Raw genomic sequence first — 17517 nt, forward strand, 5'->3', positions numbered from 1 at the left:
TTTCTGAGTCTCAGAGTCAGCAAATCTGCCATATTCTGCTTTGAATGTCACATAATTGCAGCTTAAAAAAACACTTTCCTGGGATTTTGGTTTGGTGCACAACTAGGCGGGCCAAAATGTATTGTGAACCCAAATTGATATACGGGCCGGATCTAAATCTACAAGGGGCCGGATTTGGCCCACGGGCCTTGAGTTTGACACGTGATCTAAAGGAAGAAGTGAAAATATTTAGTTTTTTACAAAAAGTAGTTATTATACAGTATATGCCAACATTCTTTTACTTTGTGCATGACTGTTGCCCTGTGCTGATTGTGTTTGTGTGTCAGCACAGGTGATAATAATTCTCCAATAACAGATACAAAAAAAACTACCTCATGATCAGATGGCATGTGACATTTGTTGACTCAGCCTGGATCAAAATCCACTCTCCGCTAATTCTTTGCTACATTATAGAGAATGAGTTAAATGCTTTTTTCTTTTTATAGTGTCTCTGTTAATATGTGAGATGCACCACCATATGTCTTATTATTGTTTGATTTGTTAGTTTGCAGTGGCACTTGGTAACTGTTATGAAACTGTACAGTACTTAACAAACATTATTTTTAAACCAAAATCAGACATTTTTCCAAAAAAAACATTGCAGTGCACTGTTGTTTTATCTAATACTAAAGTGTATCCAAACTGAAATCAAAAGAAAACGGCTTGTTTATATCAATATTCAGTTTTTTTTATTCAGGCGCCAACACGTAGGCCTTCAGCGACTTGTTTGTACATCTGTTCCACTGGTGAATTTGGTAAATATCACATAAGCACAGATCACAAACTCTGCATGTTGTCTCATCTAGGAAACTGCTTACCTGTGGTATTTACAATGCTGCATTATTTATTCTAGCCCCTGTTTGGTCGAAGGAAAAGACAATAGAGCAGAATGGAGTGCAGCTACTCTGAAGCTTCTGGCAAGCTCAGAGGGGCCTTCGAAGAACTTTAAAATATGACCACTACTAATATTGCCTAATATGAATCAGTTCATTGTAGGTTCCCTTGTAGTTTTCTGATGGATAGTGCAATATTTACAAAAGTCTATTAAACTCTGCTCCTGTTTTCTATTGATAAGCTTTGGAATGAATAGAAGGCGCAGTCATGAATTCCCACTTTACAGTACTGGATAGAACAGAAAGCTTAAGCTGTGAATATGCAGTGCAGTGCTGTACACAGACAGACAATTGCAAACACACACACATACATACATACATACATAGTGTTTGTTATGCTTGACAGTTTTGCATCTATGCAGCTATATGCACCAAATGAGCTGCAGAGATTTTAGGACTTGTTTCACATCCATATATATGCATGTTTGTATTTTATTTATTTTTTTAACCTTTATTTATCCAGGTAAGTCGATTGAGAACAAATTCTCATTTGCAACGACAACCTGTCACATTCACACAGTTACACATTCATACCTGGAAGCTGCCCGGTACAACCACAGTCTGATCTGCTGGCCACTCAAGGGCACCTCAGTGGTGGTAATGAGGGAGTACTTTTCCCCACCCAGATTAAGCTGTAGAAGTACCAGCGCGGCTAATGCTAGTTGGCCTGGGCCCATGAGAAAGTCATGTTAGTGTCTTGACTTAAAACACTTTAAATGTAATTTCTTGGAATAATAACACATATGCTCCTTTCCTCACAGATCGCTGTCATTAAGGGATCATATCTTAATACAGTATAGGCTACTCAAACTGAGTAAAACGAAAAACAAAAACATGGTGCCATTTGGTAAGATATGTGCTACAATGCACCTTGTCTTACACTGTCAAATCTGTATAACCCTGTGCATGATATCATGCTGCGATAATTGGGTGATACACATCCTCGATTTTGACAGCGTGAAACATAAATGTATGATGCCAGTAGAGTCATACTATCATAGTAAAGAATAAAAAAAGCTGTAATTCCTGCAGCTGCACAGCCTAGTTTTAGCTTTTTTTTCTAGTTTGGAGTTAGATAAGATATTTAATTATTGAAAGTGATTATTTTTAGGAGACATTTGCCTGTAGACAGAATGGTGATTGTTCTTTCATGTGGGGATTCTTTAAAGCTTTCATCATCATCAGGAACCCATGTTGAGTGAAGCTACTGTGGCATGTCACCCCAGGTTCCAGTGCTCATTAAAGGATACATGCACTCTTGCGAAGTCCAGACCAGAACCAAAACAAAGTAAATGTAGTCTCATCTTGGGGATGCAGGCTCATTAGACTGCATGAATGTTGTTTAGCCATTGGGAATCTACAAGAAACGGCGCATTGACCCACAGTTTATGTAATGATTATCTGGTGCAGCTTTAATGCTTTGTGCTGTTATGGATTTCATCAAAGTTTAATGCTGCTGCTGCAATTGTCGGATTAGTGAAGCACAAGTTTAATGGTGGCTCGCTCAAGACCTCTGTGGATACAAAAGCTTTTGTTATTTATAAAGGTAGACATACAACTAGTATAGTTCAAGCACAGAGAGGTGAGATACAGTCAGTGAGATTAGGTTTGTCTGTTAGTGTCTGTAAATAGCTGCCGCAACAAAGTATGGTGTGGAGTTACATAATGGCCTTGGACTAGTTTCTGCTGTGCAGGCAAATTTGTTTCCACTTTGTGTTTGTTATCGTGCTCCTTTCAGGGTCATATTGAGGGCGGAACATCAGTTAAAATCTTGAAGTAGTTCAGAAATAAACACATTTGGAGAAGGATAATTAGAAAAGGAAATCAATCAATCATTCAGTAATGTGTGTTATTTGGCTGCAAGGCATGTTAACAAAAACAAAACTCAACGAGCAAAATTAGGTTGCTGAATTCACAGTATACAGTAGGTGCCTATCTCTGTTCCCAGTGCCCAGCTGATGTGAAGCTCATGGCCTTGCACGCAGTACAGGGTGTGGTCCTGCATATTAACACCAGTCAATCGCTTTTGCTACTCTTGGCAGATTTGCTGACAAAGAGGCTCTATTTTACCACCGTATCATTTTAGTTATGGCTTTTGCGTTTTGCCAAGGTCATATTCAGAGAAGGGGAATTAATAAATCACAGATCTTATCCATCATTCAGTTCATGCCATCTATCTATCTATCTATCTATCTATCTATCTATCTATCCATCTATCCATCTATCCATCTATCTATCTACTGTGGCCATCTATCCGGTATTTTAAAGTTGTGTTGTCTGATATGTCCAATAATTCAATTAATGATATCACAATGATAAATAATGTTTGATAGCAATCCAATGGGCAGATAGAGGAGAGGTACACATTCTGCACGCGATAAAATGGAGTGTATGTGTTTGTGCTGCTCAAGGCAGATTTCATTATTGGCTGACTGTGATAACTCTTTGTGTTTGTGTGTGTGTGTGTGTGTGTGTGTGTGTGTGTGTGTGTGTGTGTTTTTGTGTTTGTGTGAGATCCTGCTGAAACTAGACACCACCACACTATTGATGTGAGAGCAATTTCTAACTCTCCTTTGCATCTATCTTCATCCTCTTCCGTCTTTCTCTTTTTTTACTTTCACATTCATCTCCCTTTTCCTCTTTCTCTACGTCCCTCCATCCTCCTGCTTTTTTTGGTAACATCCCTCCCTGTCTTCAGGGCCCCCCCCCTTCTTCTCTCACCATTGCCATCCCCATGCTTGCTCTCTTCAGTCCTGTCCTAGTCACCCTCCCTTCCACTTTACTCTTTGCCCTCATTCTTTTCCTCCTTGCCTCATTTTGATCATCCTTCCCTCCTTTCCTCCCTCCCTCCCTCCATCCTGCTGGCTCAGCTGGTATAGAAGCAGCCTTTGTTTCAGCTGTGTCCTCTATCCTTTGAAGGAGAAAAGCTGAAAAATAAAACATAAGGGAGGCAGGGATATTAGGAAGACATGAATCATGGACAGGGTAGGAGAGGAGAAAAATCTGAATGGGAAAATAGGATAAAAAAGAAAAGATGGGTGAGAGGATGAATAGAAACAGGTGGAAGGGAAAAGGGGAAAAGAGCAGAAGGATGAAGGAAGGAAGACGGATATCTTTAGATCAATGGCAAGTGTTGTTCAAGGCATTGACATCCAGTAGCAACAGCATGCGAGGCCTGTGTGTGTGTGTGCATGCGTGTGTATGTGTGTGTGTGTGTATGTGTGTGTGGGTGGAGGAGATGAGGGTTGGTCACATGTGCTCGCACCTCCACTTGGTTCAATGGTGCACAGTTGCAGCGCTTTTGTTCTCAGTTAAAGGCCAACCAAGCAGTTGATTAATAATTAGATGCTTTGAACACAGTCAGTGCCAGAGAACCCTGTACAGCTTGTAACCTGTACCGTGCTGTAAGCCAAGTTAAAAAATAAAAAGGATAAGTACTACAAATACACTATAAATGTTACAGTTTGTGGTGTGGAGATACAGAAGGTGATTGACATCGTTTAAAAAAAAAAAAAAGAAATTTATTTCTTTTTTTATTAATTATTTCTTTCTGAATCCAATATTGAATACCTATTTTCCTCTGTTTCCTGTTCTGTAGTGAGTGAAACCAGAAAGAAGATTTTGGACGTTTACCCTCATCCATGATGTTATAGCCGTGATAACATGTGAATCCTGAAGCAGAGTGTTATCCGCTTTTACATCTCTGAAGGTAAGGTACTTTTTTGGGTGTGATTTTTAATGGAGTTACCTGAAGGTGTGTAGTTTGACACTGATTTGCTTTCTCACTGAGAGTTAGATTAGAAGATTGATACCACTCTCAAGTCTGTAAGCTAATGCTAGCTGCTTCCCCTCTGTTTGCAGTTCTTATACTACACTTGTGCTGTGGAGGCTTGTAATAAAAGTTTGTTCCTCCTGGGACTAAACTCTTCCATACTGAGATTTATTTATGAGTTTTTATTTTTTTTGTTTTGTAAACTATTGTCCTGAAATGAGTTAGCTCGCTGCGTCAAATTCACACTGACAGGAAAGACCAGACTAGTCTCTTTTTCTTGGTAGCAGAACCTGGGCTCTGACACTATTTAGCAGAGTCTGAGTCACAGTGGTCAAGGAAGACAAGCTACATCTGGGTCAAAGCAGCAGATTTTCGATTTGTCATCTGGGTGACAGGCTAGCTTAGTTTATAGTTAGTGTAGTGGAAACCGGACTAGTGTTATTTAGTCCTCTGTGAGTTTGCCGTGGAAATTGGACTCATTGAAACTCAGGTTGTATCAGGCTCTGCTGTGGAAATCAAGCTGGCCCACTTTAGTAAGAACCAGACAGGCTTGAGGTCGGACCAATGGCATGATGGCTCTTCCTTTTTATTAAGACATCTTCACATGTGTCTCATTCTCACCTACTTTTTTATCCCACCCTTCCTTTCTCATCATCTCTTATCTCCTCACTAATGTTCTCCAGGCGGGAGCATGGAGGCATGTCATCTTCATATAGGCTTTCTCTGCCAGGAATCCACCTCTAACCCTCTTACCCCCTGAGACTCTGCTGCTGATCTGCTCTCTCTATCTCTCTCTCACTCTCTCTTTCTCTCTTCCCTAGCCTGCTCTCCCTTTTCCTTTCTTTAGCTGGCTGTTAGATCTACACTTCTATCCTCGATACATCCCTCTGGGATGTAGCTGACTGCTGAACTCAGCTAGAAAGAGGCAGGAGGAAGGGAAGGGGGAGAAAGTGGGGAGAGAGAGGGGGGGGATTAGAATGTACTGGGTGGGCAAATGAAGAGAGAGTCAAAACTTACGGATGTTAATAATTAACCGTTTCAGTGTTAACCGACAATACTATTTTTGACCAATTCATACTATCAGTTAAACAGCCAAAAAAATATATTAGAAAAAAAGGGATTTAAAAAGGTTTGACAAAAAAGGCTATACAATATATATTTTTTTAGTATAACTGGCTAGTAGGGGTGTGCAACAAAATCGATTCACATTCGTATCACACCTGTGTGATACAAATGTTTTTTTTTTTTTTTTTTTTTTTTTGTATACTATTGTCCTGAAATGAGTTAGCTCGCCATTCCCATAGATGGCGCTGCGTCAAATTCACACTGACACCTGGGCACTTGTTATAATCAAAAGAAGAACGAGTGCAACAGAAATAGTTTAGTCGGCCTTAACAATGGCAAACCTCACAGAAAGAATTATTCAACCTGCTCCATCCTCATTGAAGGCGAGAGTTTGGGCACATTTCAGCTTTTATAACCTCGAGGGGAAACGGAACTTGATTGGAATCATGCTATATGCAGGCTTTGCAAAGCGAAAGTCAAGTATTTTGGAAACACCACAAACTTGAGAACTCACATGGTACGGCATCACCCAGAGATTAACATTAAAGACGTGGACGAACAACAACCTAAAGTACCTAACGTGCCAGTAAACCAACGCGCTCTCTTTCAATGCTCTAAACTCCCACCGAACTCTGAACGAAATGCTCTTTTTATTTAACAGTTTTATTTTATACGTGAATTAAATGTATTTGAAAGCTGGCCAAAGCTTGGTGCAGTTTTTAGCTGCAAAAGTTTTTATTTTTGTATGAAGACATATAAAGAAATATAAGTTTATAAGTTTCTTTTCTTTTAAATTGTATTTCAACTGCAATCACATGGGAAAAGGAACTACATTTACATACTGTGAATCGTTTTTTAATCGAAAATCGATTTTGAATCGAATCTTGAGCCTAAAAATCGATATTGAATCGTGAAATTTTTATCTATCTATCTATCTATCTATCTATCTATCTATCTATCTATCTATTAATGTGAAATGTGAATTATTACTTAATCTGTAATCTTTGTATATTTTCAACCTTAGCACTACGTACCCCAGTGGATTAATTCAAGCAGAAATGGAGGATGAGATACACAGTATGTGTATGTGTGTGTGGGCTATACATTGTAACATCTCCTCAGGCACATGCAAATTCCACTGTGCCCATCACAAATCTCACACGTATGCATATAACCGGTGTCTGCTTAGATATAATCATAGCTAGAGGTGGAAGATTCTCACATCACATTAGCTAGGGCTCATGGGTTGGACGAATGCATGCATGTGTGTCAGGGTTAATTTTGGAAAGCGATTTTTACATATATATATATATATATATATATATATATATATATATATATATATGTGTGTGTGTGTGTGTGTGTGTGTGTGTGTGTGTGTGTGTGTGTGTGTGTGTGTGTGTGGGTGGGTGGGTGCATACGTGCATGTGGGTGGGTGCGTGTTTGTGTTTCTGTCCACCTGTCTTCTCTTTCTTTTCAGGACCTTTCAATCATCCTTCCTTGTGAATGTGCAGACACACTGAGGGTTAGAGAGGGCTCAGGTTGCTTAAGGGAGAGAGAGGAGAGAGAGGGAGTGAGAGATGCCGAGGCAGACAGGAGAGAGATGAGAGATCAAACAGCAGCCTCTGTTTGTTTTATCTTTTTTTAATGAACAAAGTGCCACACATATAAATGCTTTGGAGTTCATTCAGAGGCCTATACGCCAATGGGGGGATTCAACCCGCAACCCTCCAGCTTCTGAGAGCAACTTTAATTAATGCTCTCTTTAGAGCTGGATCACCCCTGTGTGTGTGTGTGTGTGTGTGTGTGTGTGTGTGTGTGTGTGTGTGTGTGTGTGTGTGTGTGTGTGTGTGTGCGTGTGTGTGTGTGTGTGTGTGTGTGTGCTGAAGCCCTTAACTGCTCAGCAAAACAGATCAAAGTCAAGTCTCCCTCTGTCCCTTACTCACTTTGATGAATGGAGGCCTGGATGGATGGATGGAGGAAAGGGAGAACGCATTAAAAGGGACAAGATGGAGAGAGGGATGAATGAATGACTGAAAGTACAAGGAGTTCAGAATGGATTGACGGATGTCGGGAAAGAGTACGTGAAGTGGAAGTAGATGAATGAAAGAGTGGTTGGATGGGTTTGACCTTTCCATCACCCTCTTCACAGTTGGCCCTATAAGGTGCAGATTAACTCACAATTTCTCTCCCTTTTCTCTTTCGCCTATTCTTCGCTATTTCAAATCTTCCAGAGAACCATCACTTTCTTCTCTTACCTCTAATGCTTTTTTTTATATTTTCTTCTCCTGTTTCTCCCCTTCTTCCTTACACCTACCATATTTTTTTCATTTTGCGCTCTCCTTTTGTTCCTTAAAATATAAAATCAAAGTTCCACATTTCTTCCCTTTGCATCTTCATTCCTGTATTTTGTTTCCCCTCATTTTCATATTTCTAGATCACATCTTATCTTTCTTCTCCTCTTCAATCCTCTCTCATCTCCTGCTTTCCTCCAATTGTTTGTTTGTGTGTGTGTGTGTGTGTGTGTGTGTGTGTGTGTGTGTGTGTGTGTGTGTGTGTGTGTGTGTGTGTGTGTGATGATAATCTTACCAGGCTCTGTGTGTGTCTGTGTGTGTGTATGTGAGAGTGTTTGCTCTCTCTCCCAGACAGTTGAAAGCATGCCTGGATCCCTCAGGGGAGTTTGGCAGCTGAGACCTGCCGAGGGCCAGCCAGGCCTTAGTCACCAAGCTAACCTTTTCCCCCTGCTTTGCCTCTGGCCCTGTGGGATAACAGGTGTGAGGAAGGGTGGGGAGAGCAGTCTCCCCTGCTCTCTGGAGAGGAGAGGTAAAAGGGAAGAATGCAAGGGGAGGAAGATAATTCATACATGAGAGGAAATGCAAATACTTAAGACACACACCCCAAGGTATTCAGTTAGTCATGCTTAAAACTCTCTCTTCCTCTTTTGGGTTTATGTGCAGTTGTTAGTCATGCTGAACACTTCCAAAGGGCTATTTTCTTTCTCATTGTTTTCCCTTGGTCAGCAGCAGCAGACACACTTACACACCACTCCCAGCATGACACAGATACCGCATATAAGATGCACAAAAGATTACAGATGCAATTTGATATGGCATTAGATGTGTGCGATGCATTATAAGAAAATTACTTGAAACAAAAATATATATATATAAAAACAGTTGACTCATGATTTGCGCTAACATTGCGTTAAATGTTAGACTTTTAACATTGTTTAATGACATTGTACAGTACAGTTGACCAGGCAGGTCTTTAAACCAATGTCACAGTCAAAGTATTTTTTTTAAAGATTTGGTGCAGAATAGTTACAGTACATATACATTTGCTAAAACTTAATATGATAAGAAAAAACAAGACATCAGAAGATAAAAAAATAAAATAAAATACAAGACATAAAAAACATGGCAACTCAGCCATGTCCAACACCAATACACATTTTAATAGACTATTTATACTGGAAAGAAAATTGCTTTTTTCTCAAAAACCTTTCATAAGCCCCTTCAGCCATAAAGTACATGGCACATTCTCCAGGAAGGACTCCATACAGGGAATCCGGATATGTATAAATAGGTAGATGCTGATTTGCCAATAGCAAAAACTTACTCATTATCAAGGTCACCCTGAAAAGTAGAGATTTTTTTTATTTCTTTGGACTTCTTAGAATTTTTTAAAAAGATTTACTGATCCTAGCACACTAAAAATTAGACAAACAAACTTAAATAGACACCGCTGCTCATTTTCGTCTTGTTTCTTCTGTATTAGGGCAGTTTCTTCTTGTTCATTTACATTTGAAATCCAGTAGTATTTCACAAAGAATGCCCTTCAGGATTTAGTTATCTTTTATATTGTAAGTGAGTTTCTGTCTCTATGACTACCTCATCACATCGCACAAAGTCATATTGTTTCTGACTTCCTCTCTAAAATTCTCGGCTGTTCTCTCCATCTCTCTGTTTTTCCTCTCACCGTAGGCAGCGCAGGAAATGGAGTGTGTAAAACAGGATGTGAGGGTAGCCATACTTGTTTATTTTATACTAAAAGCCCACAGCCTGGCTAGAAACCAGTGATGCATGACCAAAATGGACAGAGACAGTGAGGATAGGGACACAGACAGAGGCTGGTTCTGTTTTCACTCTGTGGTTGTCATGCTCGTGAAGACATGTTGAGTTACAAAAGGTTACAGAAAATGTAATTACTCCAGTACTGCCAATTAAATTCAGACAAAATGTGTACAGAAATCAACCAGTGAACGGGAGCATAATTACATAAACATAGATGCAGAGAAGCAGATGAGTTAATTCAACTAAATTAAGATAAAATTACTCTCAACAGATGCATGTTTTGAGTTTAAGTTAAGGTTAAAGTCAAAAGTTAATCTATGATGTAATCTCATTGAGTTGTTAACTGATTTTATATCAGTTATATATGGCTACTGTATGTATTAAATTGGCCTTTTTATATCCCACAACTTGCTGCGAGGTGATATTATCCATCATAATTGACATTGTCTTCGAAGAATACAGTATTCTACTTTTAATTGTGATAACACCCATCCCTGCACTTATGATAATTCCTGCTGCCCTCTGATTTTTTTACGTATTGAATAGCAGGGGAAATTACACTCTCTGAGTACTGTGGATATAGTGTTTGGTAATGGCAAAATACAGTAGGTTATGTTGTAATGGTACAAACTAGATTCATGGTTGTGTAAAGAGCTATCCTTATCCTTTTAAAATGTATGATTCACTGTATGGCAATTATTAGTTTAGAAATATTTGTGAGCAAAGAAAGGCAAAACATTTAATCAGCAGAACTGTAATATTCAATCACTGCTATATATATATATATATATATACGGTTGAAATTATGCAAAAACCCATATAGCCGTATGGCAGGAAAAACCCTGGCAATGTAAACACAGTATTTGTGTTTATTTTACCAGCAGAACTCAACTATATAGTGCACTCTTGTAACTTGTATGATTCAGAATACAGTTCCCCCACACAGTCAGTGAGGTTTATAGAGATTACATGTTGAACTCTTTACTGTCTACGATCCAGCACATTTCAAAGAAAGACTTCGTCAAAGTTTATCTTATCTCCCCAGTCACCTCTGCTTCTTCTTCCTTCTTCTCAGCCTCCATCTGTCTTTCTATTTCTGTCTCTATCATTTCAACTTTACTTCCCTCTGCTTCTCTCTGCGTCACATCCATCACTTTGTCTTCTCTGTTGTCTCCACCTGTCTGACAATATGCTGCTGGTGATGATGCGAGTACATGCATATCTATTATGTCTGGAACGATTAATTGTTTTCAAATCGAAATCGAGACTTGAAAGAATGCAATTAGCTAATCGTGAAGACCGCGATTAATCAAATATGCAATAGTTAACAATTTTTATTCCTCTTTTTATTATTATATTTACCGTTTTTTCATAAGATGAATGCTGGAATAATGTCACATACCACAGATTGTTTCCAGATATGTCCCATTTTCAGTGGATTTTTCATTTATTTTCTACTACTTTATTTAACATGATTGTAGAAGGTCCCATATGAAGATGCTGCTATTGAACTGGCATATCAGAAATTTTAGTTTACAGGAAACTAATAATATTTTTTTATTGTAATTATTTTTATTATTATTATAACTTTAGCATCTGTGATGAATGTTGTGAGTTTGACAGTTCAATGTAAACACTCAAGAAAAACACTTATTGCTGGCAATTAATGTCTATTCTCTGTTCTCATCCTTGCATAAACATTTAAAGTAGTTTTGATGGTGTCTCATGTTATAATGAATATTGAACTTCAGCTAAACTTAAAAAAATAAATAAAAAAAACGCAAATCAAATCGTATTCACAATATCTGGCAGAAAAACTGCAAGTATACTTGTTCCTCGTTCAGCCCTAATATCCATCTTTATCGGCGTTGCAACTACAGATGGCCCGATACCACTTTTTTGCTTCCCGATACCGATTCCGATACCTGAACTTGCGTATCGGCCGATACCGAGTACCGATCCGATACCAGGGTGTCTTATATTTCATTATGTTTTAACAACTGTATACTACTATCCCTGTATGGATGTGATATGATTTCTATCTTTGTTGTCGGTCTGGCTCAGGTTAAACTCTTTGTGAAACATGAACAAACACAAACAATGAATGCCCCAAAACTTTCTTTTATTCTCCAGTTTGACAGTCAGTTATAACAGAAAAAGAACATAAATAAACTATTTTAATGTAGATTTTCTTTAGGGCTTTATTACGTGGTATCGGATCGGTGCATAAACTCCAGTACTTCCCGATACCGATACCAGCGTTTTAGGCAGTATCGCAGCCGATACCGATACTGGTATCGGTATCGGAACATCTCTAGTTGCAACCTTAAGTGACTCAGCTGCAGCTGGTACACACTAATGTTTTTGTGTGTTGTACAAGTATTTTGGATGTGAATGTTTGCTGAATACACAGACACATTGCTTTGGGTGAATTTGTATTACTCAGCCATAAGAGGAATGTGTTGGATATACTCCCTGTTGTGCTTTTTAATTTAGCCGTTTCATTAATGCACACCAAACTCTTCACATTTGTGCTCCCACAGCTGCCCTCATTTCCCTTTTAAAACCGATGTATTCAGTCAGACAGCTTGCAGATGCCATTCTTCCTTCCCTAAAGCTAAATGCGTCTCTACCACCATGTCTGCCGCTTTTTCATACCTTAAGTCTTTGTTTTGCACACTTTTGTTTTCTCCTTGCTGTTTCTCCTCCTCTTCTTCCTTCTAAGTACATCTTATCTCTTTCCGTTGTCTTTCAGCCTGTTTACACTCTTCATCTCCCTTTCTGTCTTTCTCTCTACCTTACTTTTAATTGAGCACCATGGTTTAACATTACAAGGTTTCATTGTCTTTCTTTTTCTGTCTCTTCATTATATGTCTTGGCTTTTTTATCGAGTTTGTATACCTACCTTCCCCTTTGTCTCTACCCCTTGATGCAATCTTCCCTTCCCTGTCTTTTCGGTGGTAAAAATAGATGCTCCAGCATATTCCTAACAAACCATAGTGCTGGATTTTTCAGATCTTTGGTGGAGATGTGTTCTCTTGTGGAGATTAAAGGATAACACGTGTTTTCTGAGTTCATTTTGTGGTCATTCTGCTCTAATTAAAGCTGCATTTTACCTTGCATACTGCATAATATTTTGCTTATTATTTGTAGTGGTTTTATTTTTATTTTAGCTGCAGTGCACCATAATGGCTGAAAAGCAATTCCAGAGGCTTTTCTACACCGCCAATGTGTGAGATGTAGGCCAGAGCTGAGTAGATAATGGTCGTGTTTGTATCCATACCCATGTCCAGGGGTCACCCCTCAGCACACAATCACACACAGCCTCCTAGACTGCTCCTGCACACATACACAACGCAGAGAGATGTAGTCACTGTGTCTTAAGAAGCTTGGTGTTTACTGTTAACTAGGGCTGCACAATTAATCGCAATTTTATCAAAATTGCAATATGGACAAGTGCAATATCCAAATCGCAGGTGTGGCGCAATATTTGTTAAAGGCAAAATATGTGTCAAACCATTCTGAATTAGATTATTATATTATTATTATTATATTGTGGTGCTGCAGAGACGTTCCATCCTTCACATCATATCCTACAGACTAATGAAAAAAATCTTTGTTTGGTATAGATTCTTGCATAAATCACACTATAATAATTTAAAAAAATGAGAATAATGATCCAAAAATGATCATTCCCTCCAATATCGTGAATCATATCGCAATCGCAATATCAGTCAAAAGAATCGCAATCGCATCATTTGAAATTGGGAAAAATTTGAAGTTGGAAAAAAGGTAATATATTGCAATATATCGCAGAATATTGCAATATGTTTAAAATCGCTATAATATTGTATTATGACATAGGTATCGTGATGATATCGTATCGTGAGGCCTCTGGTGATTCCCACCCCTAATATTTTCCTCATATCGTGCAGCCCTACTGTCTATACTTTACATCGTCTTTGCTGTCTTTTTTTCATCTTGCTTTGCTCTCACACAGCTGCTCTGCTAAGTCCGACACCGGCGGCCGCCCTCCTTGCTTTACCACTCAGGCACTGACGTCACACACTCGCCTGCCGTTCTTGCTCTCACTAATGCATGAATTATGGTTGTGTTGAATCTACGTTGAATCTGCCCTCTGAACTACGCTACCCCATTGGATGTATTAAGCGTGCCCTTCCTAACAATGTCCACAAAAGATGAGCAGTGATCAGGCAGTCTGTTTAGGCAGTAGCGCTTGTGTCGCATATGGTCACGTATCTGAAGAGTAGAGGGGTTCAGAGCATGCAGACAACAGAGGCTGCACAAAGTATATTTTGTAACTTAATTTGTAGTTATTATATTACACACGTATTGAATGTCATCATTTAAATGGCATTTAAAATGTATTCCTTTAAGGAGTAGGAGTTAAGTGTTATGGCGCAGGGTCTGGCGGTCTGTGCTTTGATTCACCTGTAGTGCCAGCCGGAGGGCAACAAGTCAGTCAGTTGGTGATGAGAAGAGTCATTATGTACTGTGTGTCAACTGGTGAAATGGCACAACGTGTGCCTTTTAGTGTGTTCTGGGAGGAAAGGAATTATATATGTATAGGGAACATAAAAGTGACCTTTACATGACCAAATGAATAAACACACAGACAGACGTACATTTAAAAATGAGATTAGGTGGGTCTTTGCTCCACTGCATCCCTGATTTGTCCTCAGTCTCCCTTTGTCTTTTTTCTCTCTTCATCCATCTGTCCCATTATGCCTTTGTTAACTGCTGATGTATGTGGAACATTAAACAGGAAGTGCACTGCGGTTGTCCAAATATGGACGTAGATGGCTGTACTCAGTAGAGAAATATGCTGTCAAGTCCCTCAACAGGAAATGTACTGCCTACGCCTTCTTAATCACTCTTGTGTGTGTGTGTGTGTGTGTGTGTGTGTGTGTGTGTGTGTGTGTGTTTCTGTAAAAGCCTTCTACTTTACAGACTATTTGTCAGCATTCACCAGCAGCAGCGGTATAATGCTTAACGTTAAAGCAGATAAACATACATTATAGTATAATGATAAGAAGCAGTTTAAATTGTATTTAATTTAATTATTAAACCTTAAGATTAAGGTTAAATAGGTAAACATCTTTAAAATATTATCTTTATCATTTGGCTCATAGTATCCCTCTTTATGTATTGCAAAGCAGCAGCTCTGTTACTATGTGTTTTGACTCACCTATTAATTCCAACATTTCTTTGCAATCTATTTGCAGTATGACTATGTCATCTGATAAACAAGCGACACCGATGCAGTGGGTGGTAAGAGCCAAGAGATGAGATGTCAAGTTTTCTATGTTAATTAGAGTTGATGTCACACTATTCTTTTGGAAACCGCAAAGTGCCGTTATGTCGCCCAGGAATAATAATGAGGAGAAAGAAAACTGCTGCAACATTTCACTGCAGAGGAATCACTGTAGGTGTTTGGTTACGATTGTTTGCTAGACAATTTGACAGATTAAATATCACTGGTACCAATATCCCATGGTCATTGATGAACCATAGTGTTTGTTCCGAGGGGAAGAAAAGTAACTTCCTGGAGTCCACCACCCTGGGCGAGGGCTTTTAGCTGAGACAGTCACGGGAAACTTCACTGTTAAACCTGACAAGTTGATCTTACTTAAGAAAATGTAGGTTACCAGTTGCTTCAAACTATTAGCTATTATAAATAAATAAATAAATATATATACATATATATATATATATATATATATATATATATATAGTTTACTTAAAATGTATTTACTTAATTTAGTTAGGTTAACACAATGTCAAAATGCCAAATACATTTAACTTCATTTCATAGCGTTGCTAACTTTAATAATGGATAATGTATGTAACTTAATGGCAGAAGTATAGAAGTATTTTATTTATAGTTCCAGAACACTGATATCCTGGCCTACCCCTGGGCAGGCTTTATCCATGTCAGGAGGGATCTGCCACCACCAATTGGAGATGCATCACTGTCTCAACTGCACAGTTTTCCCTTTCTTCTCCCAAAAGTGTAAGGCTAACCATAACCGCCTGAAGGCAACCACAATGGCCCATAGGGGACTGCTCAAGCTCAGTCTTAGATGCCAGAAGCACCTTTGTAGCAGGCACATTTACAGTAGATCCACTGTAACAGCCTGGACTGATTATGCCATGAGGCCTAGGAGACAGAGACACAGCTTAAGTGTGATCTGACCACCAACCTTAGTGTGTCCCTATGTCACATGTGTCCCTTCTTTCTAAACATTAACAGCTCAATAGGGTTGGTTACTGAAACCCGGTTCCACTGTGGAACCGCAAATTTCGGTTCCTCATTTCGGTTTCACTTAATGTATCGGCTGAACTATTTTCCCTCTGTCGCGACGAAACAGGCGTAAAAATATCACACTTTCTCTTTCTTTTTATATATTTAAGTACTTTAAACATTAATATATTGTTACATTTAAATCATTTTTTTATTTAAAAAAAACTCTATAAAAGAGCCTTTCTTTTCAGTTTTTCAAGAATCGGTTTAGGAATTGGAAAAGTACTGGTTCAGCATCAGAGTCGGAAAAATCCAAACGATACCCAACCCTACAGCTCAAACAAGGAATCCACCACTAGGCCCACGAACTGTCTCCAGACTCCACCTGGTGCATTTGGGCTGCAAAACTGAATGCTTCAGTAGTTTCAAAGACAGATGGCCATGGACCTCTGTGGACATAGCCTTAACCAGTGGTCTAAGCCAGTGGTTCTCAAATTTTTTTCAATAATGTACCTCTTTTGAATTGTTTCTTTAACACAAAGTACCCCCTGACCAGCGCTAATCATTTTTGGTACAAAAAAGGTCTATATAAAGAAGAACAGTGCAGCGCTGTCAGTGATAGATTTACCAAACAACAGCCTTGAAACTGAAAAAAACATTTAAATGCTAATGAGAAAAGGAGACAAAAACTGTACAAAAGAAAAAAGACAAAACCTTGGAAAAAAGATGGTCGAAAGCAGGAAGGAAGTAGCCTAAGGCAAGAATAGGTCGAAAATACTATCAAAAACAGTGACATAACTTCGAAAAAGTGAGAAACTTCTACTACAGAAACTGTCCCTCTACTAAAAAGTAGAAGGACAGTAGAGGGAAGGAAGGCAAGAATAGGTTCAAAGAAGGCGACACAAATGTAACATATTTGTTAGGAAAAAAAGTCTACATAAAGAGGAACAATGTTCTGGACAACAGCCTTGTACCTATTAAACATTTTGTTAAATATCTCACGTACCCCCTGCATTCCTCCAAAGTACCCCTAGGGGTATACTTACCCCCATTTGAGAAACACTGGTCTAAGCCATTTAAACTCCGAACTGCAATATACTACATTCCAGGTGGAGACAGGACCACAACCATGCACCAGAAGAAGGTTCGAGAAGCCAGAACATAGAATGTATAACACTTCCCTTTAACACAAACACTAACAGTCAGTGATCATATCAGAATTTGAAAATATCCATCCTTTAGATTCATTATGACAACTGACAAACTGAATTTGTGGCCATATATATTTAATAAGTTCCAATTAATTTACAGAAGAGAGAATGCCATCCTTCTTGGAGATGAGAAAATAGAGCTAGCCTGCTTGAACTGTAGCCTGGTTCTGATGGGTAAATTTTTCCAAAATTGTGGAAA

General features: G+C 38.8%; 1 protein-coding gene across 2 annotated transcripts in view; it reads left to right on the forward strand.

Annotated features, from left to right (window-relative positions):
• lrfn5a (leucine rich repeat and fibronectin type III domain containing 5a) overlaps positions 1-17517 on the forward strand; it is a 128207-nt gene that overhangs the window by 56130 nt on the left and 54560 nt on the right. For both annotated transcript variants that reach the window (XM_028565905.1, XM_028565906.1), the window contains exon 2: positions 4531-4641. The gene's annotated coding sequence lies outside the window, so the exon portion shown is untranslated. The remainder of the gene's footprint in view (positions 1-4530; positions 4642-17517) is intronic.

This window comes from Perca flavescens, chromosome 20 (genome assembly GCF_004354835.1).
Source record: "Perca flavescens isolate YP-PL-M2 chromosome 20, PFLA_1.0, whole genome shotgun sequence".
Taxonomy (NCBI): domain Eukaryota; kingdom Metazoa; phylum Chordata; class Actinopteri; order Perciformes; family Percidae; genus Perca; species Perca flavescens.